The sequence below is a fragment of the Macaca thibetana genome, chromosome 14 (genome assembly GCF_024542745.1).
Source record: "Macaca thibetana thibetana isolate TM-01 chromosome 14, ASM2454274v1, whole genome shotgun sequence".
Taxonomy (NCBI): Eukaryota; Metazoa; Chordata; class Mammalia; order Primates; family Cercopithecidae; genus Macaca; species Macaca thibetana.
The window spans coordinates 25,305,969-25,313,203 of record NC_065591.1 but is presented as its reverse complement, the minus strand read 5'-3'; positions in this window follow the sequence as shown (position 1 = coordinate 25,313,203).

Sequence of the window (7,235 nt, the reverse complement as noted above, 5' to 3'; positions counted from 1 at the left end):
AGCACTTAATTTTAAGTCACACAGCTCTTATAGACCAAAGAATTGTACTAAGTGAAAGTCCATACTGTGAGCACTACACAGCGTGAAGCTGAAAGACTCCTCTGTGGGTTCGTTAGCATAATTGGATATGCAGTTCTCCCCACCTGAAATTTTTTAAGAACAAAAGAAAGGACCAGCCAACAGACAAACACTCCCAGGTAAACTCCATCCTCGACAAGAAGGCTTTTCAGCCCATGAATATCATCTTTCCTGCAATATCCACATATGGAAGGAGACCAGCTAGAATCTCAAGCATAAGTTGGAGAAGTACATTCTACCTCTGCAGATAACCAGAAAATAATTCATCATGATACACACTATGCTTCTGAAATGTTTTTTAAACAACTTGCATTTAATAATGTAGTTATAATTTTAAAATTATTTTTTCTATCTTAGTAAAACGTAAAATGTCTGTTTTTGTGAACTCTGAAACAAATACTTTCTGTATTGAAGATCAGTGCATATGGCATTGGCATTTGTTTATTCATTCATTAAATAGTCATCGAGGGAGTGATTACCATAATAAATCAGGCAGAGAGTGAGGTACTGAGTAGATGATATCAGACTTGGCCCAGCAATCTTGGAGCTATAGTACAGAGAGAGTTAGAAAATATTTTCTGTACAGAGCAGATATTAAATATTTCAGGCTTTGTGAATAAAGAGGCAAAATTGAGATTATAATGTAGGTACTTAGCCAGAGAGAAAACAAATTTCTATTAATTTTGTCTGGAGCCATTCCAACAAACCAACCAACCAGGGTTATGGGGACAGATTTAGTCCACGGCTATTGTGTGATGACACCTCGTGTAAGTGTGTAGTCATCCTTCACCAGTAATTCTGGACTTTGTGTGAATTAGCAGAAGCTGGGCCATAATTTAATCAAGATGTTTTCACCCACCCATTTATTAATTCACTCATTCATTCATCAAATATTTTGTAACCTTTCACATTGTGCCAGACCCATATAAAGCTCAACTTTTAGTACATCCTAACACTCTATTTTATTTTCATAATTACCCATTTAATAAGTATAATATGAAAAAAAAATTACACACATATTGTCCGAAGTAATCCATGCACCCTAACACCGAGAAAATACGAGCTTCAATTTAAAGATGAGGAAACTCAGAGACACTTTAAGAATGTCTTAAAAACATTGTCATTGACACTAAAAATATGTTTTTTGGTTTTGTTTGTTTGTTTGTTTGTTTGAGTCTCGCTCTGTCACCCTGGCTGGAGTGCAGTGGCCTGATCTCGGCTCACTGCAAGCTCCGCCTTCCGGTTTCACACCATTCTCCTGTCGCAGGCTCCCAAGTAGCTGGGACTACAGGTGCCGCCACCACGCCCGGATAATTTTGTTTTTGTATTTTTAGTAGAGACGGGGTTTCACCATGTTAGCCAGGATGGTCTCAGCTAGTCTCAATCTCCTGACCTCGTGATCCGCCCGCCTCGGCCTCCCAAAGTACTGGGATTACAGGCGTGAGCCACTGTCCCCGGCCAGTTAAAAACGTGTTTTAAGCACAGCGTTGTGTGGTCTTTCTTGGTCTCCTCAGCAGACAAGAGGAATGCAATGGGAGGACCACATCTTTTATTCAAACATCCAGTTAGTCGTTAATCCATTTATCCATCCATTTCTTCATTCGTATTTATTGAGACTTTACTATATATTTAGCACTGAGTATAAGATATATACCTAGCCACAGAGAACAGAGTATTTAGTGCCGTAGCAATTGATGCCCATCTCTACGAAAGGTAATGTACAAGCTTTTCTCAACAAAAGGCATGAGAAAAAGAATAACTTGAGTACTTGGAATTTGACTGGTCACTGCTTTCTCCCTGGACTGCTTACTTACGCAGGTGAGCAGGTCACGTCACCATACCCACACACACCCAACCCCTCCCTTGTACATAAAATATCTGAAAAAGTCATGATGTAGTGCCATCAGCACCAATGTCTATCTTTAGTTTGAACGTCCTGCTACACAGAATGATTTTAAATTACCCATTCACATTCAACTTTAAGTCAAGCAATTCCCTGAAATAAATCTGTAACAGCTCTGGTCCCACTCAGCTCCTGTGGGCTCTTGCTGTAGGCTTAGCACATTGGAAAATATTTCTTGCACAGATTGGAGAAAAACAACTTGGAAATGTTCTCTTTTCTAAAATGCATGAGATAATCAGCATAAAAGTTGATTGGTAATAAAAATCATCCTTTATTTGTAGTTGTCTAGATGCCATATCACATCTTAATACTTCATATGCATTACCACACATAAATCCTCACAGCCTCTTTATGATGAAGTTAGGCTATTATTTTCATATTACAGATGAGAAAAAATGGAGCATTTCAAGCTTAAGTTGTTTCCTTTATAGTGGATAGTGGAGGAAAGATCCAAACAAGCATTCTAAATCTAGGAGCCCGAATTTTAGTACTTCACTACAGAGTTGTTTACTTAGTTGCTGCTCTAGGAAATATTCTTGCCCCTGAAGAAAATAGAAAAAAAAAAAAAAAAAAAAAGTGTGGCAACAGCTTAAGTAAACTAATCGTGCAGAAAGAAAAATGCCAAGCTTCTAATGTTGATCACCTGGGACACATGGGTAATGATAAGTGTCGTCTTTACATATCTTGGTATTGTATTGGTTTTCCTGTTACAACAGGATGTATTAATTTTGTAATTTGAAAAACAGAAAAACTGAGAAGAGATATTATAAAAAAAAAAAGGACAAAGAGAGGGAAAGAGAAGAAATGAACAAAGAAATGAAGGAAAGAAGACTAATAATAGCATTAAGCATGTTAGACATTTCAATTGATAATGAAGTATAGTTGGGAAAAAATATAGAAAACAGCTATAGATTGAATTGAATAAAGGAATGAATAAATGACTTTCAGGTTTCTGGATTAATTTTTTCATGAGAAAAGACAAAATATCAAGATTTTGGAATTTACCTAATTACATTTGTGGAAAGAATCAAGCTGGTTTGGAGAGTTCTAATTTCCATCCCCTAGCCTATAATCCCCTTAGGTCATTACTCTCACTGTATGTTCCCTAGAAATATCCAAGAGCCTCGTCACAAGATTAGACCATCCAGCTAAAGCTACAGGTGAAGCACTTCCCTCTGCCACATTGTTTATCTTCCCTGTGCCCCAAGAGACACACATGATAGGAGGAACCCTTGACGGTTATCGACAAAATTCAACCTCGTGTCTTCACTGAATCTTCTTTCTTTCTTATTCCAGGAAAGGCATATGACTGCCTCATTCTTAAAGATTTCCACTGATGAGAAATAATAACTTTTCTTATTCTTATATCCTAGGTCCCATCTATATTCACAGTCTGAAATGTATTAATTACTTCTAGCCTCAAGAATTATGATAGCCATTTAAATTCATTATGAAAAAAGCACCTAGTGGACAAATGATTACTACCCTCTGCACAATTAGTCATTTTATATTCATATTCATTTATATTCATTAAGCCATAAGCAGGTATTGGTTAGGTGTGAAATCACATGACAAATGGTATGCCTGTGTGGTATTAGACTAACTTGGGAAGTGAATTCTAATTGCTCACATCCAATATGAGAAACTAAATTTCCATCCATTGCTTTGCTATTTCAAGCTCATTCAAACCTCCATCAAAAACTTCATACTTGGCTCCTACTGATAGTCCACTGGGTTTGTCATTTCATAGGATCTACCTATATAGTCACTAAGGCATTTAGAGCAGCAATTTTCAACCCTAGTGTACACTAGAATTACAAGGGGATCTTTAAAAACATTGATGTTTTGGCCTTACCCCAGATAAACTCAATCAAAATCGCTGAAGTATGCATGGGGCTTGAATGTCACTGTTTTTTTGATCACAAGGTGCTTCTAATATGGAGTCAGAACTGAGAAAGGATGAGTTAGACATTTAAGTGGGAAGCAAAGTCTAAGGATAGAATCTTTAGGGGGAAATGATCTGGGTAGGAGCTTTTCTTCCTATACCCTTGGATTATAAGGCAAAAGAAAAATTCCTTATTGCTCATTATTCTAAATGGAGATATGGAGCTTGTTCAAAAACACTTGGAAAATAGATGGAAAGTTAAAATATATATCAAGTCAAAATCCTCAAAATATTAGATATTAGTTTTAGTGAATTCGGGGCACATTTCAACTGGCCTGCCAACTTTCAAGTCCTCTGCAATTATTATCCAAAATGTACTTGAAACAAGCTGAATTTATTCTTTTATCTTCTCTTTGATGTAACTATAGATGGAAGTAGACCGCAATGTAATTGTGTTATTTCAGACAATAAAACAAATAATCTACCACAGAGAAGTAATCATGCCATTTAAATTTGTCATGGTTGCCTGAACACCTGTCATCTTTTATTTCTGGGGACTGACTATATTCCCCTAATAATTCTAGTTGAAAAAGAATCATCAACACAGCAAAATAAATATTTCTTCAGGAAAATTACATGCACTTGAAGCATCTAATCAGCATGTAAGTACAGCATAGGATGGTGTGAAAGTTTCTAGGGAACACTCACATTTAAGAGAAATTAGCTTCATTTTTTTTTTTTTTAAACAAAAAGGAAGCTTTCTAAAAGCTCATTGGCTATATTTCTTTTTATGAGATTGTTAATTTGCTCAGATACAATTAAAAATACTGGAGTTAATAAATTCTGCAACCAAAGAAGTGCTAAAGGAATCTCAAAGACAGTATTTTAAGTCACAGAGTAGTGTCCAATGTGAAATTTTACTTACTCATAAATACCATGCTGTTTTAGTCTACAATTATAAACAAGCAGTGTAGCTAGTGGAAGGAGGGTATCCTTTTTTTAAAATTCTTTCTTTCTTTGAGACAGAGTTTCGCTCTGTCACCAGGCTGGAGTGCAATGGCACAAACTTGGCTCACTGCAACCTCCACCTTCTGGGTTCAAGCAATTATCCTGCCTCAGCCTCTCACGTAGCTGGGATTACAGGCATGCACCACCACATCCAGCTAATTTTTGTATTTTTAGTAGACACAGGGTTTCACCATGTTGGCCAGGATGGTCTTGATTGCCTGATCTCGTGATCTGCCCGCCTCGGCCTCCCAACGTGTTGGGATTACAGGCATTAGCCACTGTGCCCAGCTGAAGGAAGGTATTCTTAAAGAATGCAGATATGGGACTTCAAAGCCCAACCATTACAAATCATTTAATACTATGTTAATAATTGCTTATAATTGGCAAAGACTAATTAGTTTCCATCTTCTACACAAAGTGTTGGCAAATTTTCTATAAAGAGTCAAATAGTAAATATTTTAGACCTTTTTTCTTTTGTTGAGACAGAGTTTTGCTCTGTAGCCCAGGCTGGAGTGCAGTGGTGCAATCTTGGCTCACTGCAGCCTGTGCCTCCTGGGTTTCAGCCATTCTCCTGCCTCAGTCTCCCAGGTAGCTGGGATTACAGGCACACTCCACCGCGACCGGCTGATTTTTGTATTTTCAGTAGAGACGGAGTTTCACAGTGTTGTCCAGGCTGGTCTCCAACTCCTGACCTCAGGTGATCCACCCGCCTCGGCCTCCCAAAGTGCTAGGATTACAGGCATGAGCCACCCCGCCCAGCCTATTTTAGACTTTTTGAAGCATACAATCTCAGTTGCAACTACTCAACTCTGTTATTATAGCATTAAAGCAATCATACATATTGCATAAACAAATGGGCATGACTGTGTTCCAATAAATTTATTTATTAGCAGTGGTCTTTGGTAGGCAGCTAATAGTTTGCAAACCCCTAATTTAATTAACTTGTTTAAAAGTGAAATTCTGCCTCTTGAAACCTGACTCTTAAAAAGTGGTTTCAGGGAAAAGATGAATAAAGAGTAGGAGCCTGAAGGCCTGCAACAAAAACATCTAAGTTTTGCAAAAGTTTTCTTTTAAATGCATTAATGTGATTCTGGTGTATTTACTAAGCGACACATGCATTTTACTTTAACATTTCTTGAATCTTTATGTGAGACCCCTTTATGTTTTAGAATAATATAATTCCTTTTTCCATCTCTCAAGACCCCCACAATCTAGAGGGGAAAATAAATGAACTGAAAACTCTGTAAACTGCATCATATTAGACATTTTCTAAGAGTCTTCACACTAAAAAACATACAACTTGGCAGAAATATGATTGAGGGCAGGAGGTGAAATCCCAAGAACACATATTAAGTCAGCTCTGTTTGCTAAGATAGTCATTAGAAATATTGTGAACAGAGGAGAACTTGGCATCAACATTGCAAGAATTACAAACTCTGCTTTTTACATTTATTCCTTTTACATTCATAATGGATGTTCAGGGCTACGTTGTCAAGGTCTCTATTGCAGGTCACTGAAAACTTCTGCAACTCTGAGACACGTTTTCCAAGACACAGAAATAGTTTAGGACCAGGTTTTGTGTGTGTGTGTGTGTGTGTGTGTGTGTGCGCGCGCGCGCGCGATTAACCTTTGTAGAGCATATTCTCTTTTATGAACCTAAGAAAGGATGTGTAAAATTATGTTATGGATTCATTAACTGTTTTTTTCAGTTCTTTAAGAGACGTTTATTAAACAAGATTTAATAAAAGGGTGGTTTTATGTAAGCAGAATGTATAACAGAGTTTCTATTTCTCAAGAATAGGCATTGGAGAAGGGAAATAAAATAGTATGTACCTCTGGTCCTCATTTTCCTACCTTGGGTGGAATCTTCAGACTCATTATTTTTCTCATAGTGCTTAGTCTTAATATTGAGGACAGTCGGAAAAGTTGAGGAATGTAAAATCAAATTTATAAACCTAAGAGTGGTCTGACCTGAGAATTCAATAAATGCTAACTATAACAATGTTATTAATATAATGAGTAAGTATTATTACCAATGATGTAGATACACAAATGACATATTGAGAAACAACTGTCTCTTTCAAAACAAAAAGGAAACTATATTAATGAATAATGTGATTTTAAAGTCAGTACCATTATAACTTTGATATTTTGAATCTTTCAGAAGCAGGTGGAAAAATTAATAAACAATAAAGAACATATAACTGAGAGTTTTAAACCATGAAACTACTAGAAGAGAAAAACTATTCTCCTACACATTCACTAAAAAACTTTTATAAAATGTGTGTTGGGCAGTAGCAAAAGAATGGAGAATATAAGTGTGGAAGAAGTACACGTGGATTTATGTCCACACATGTATAT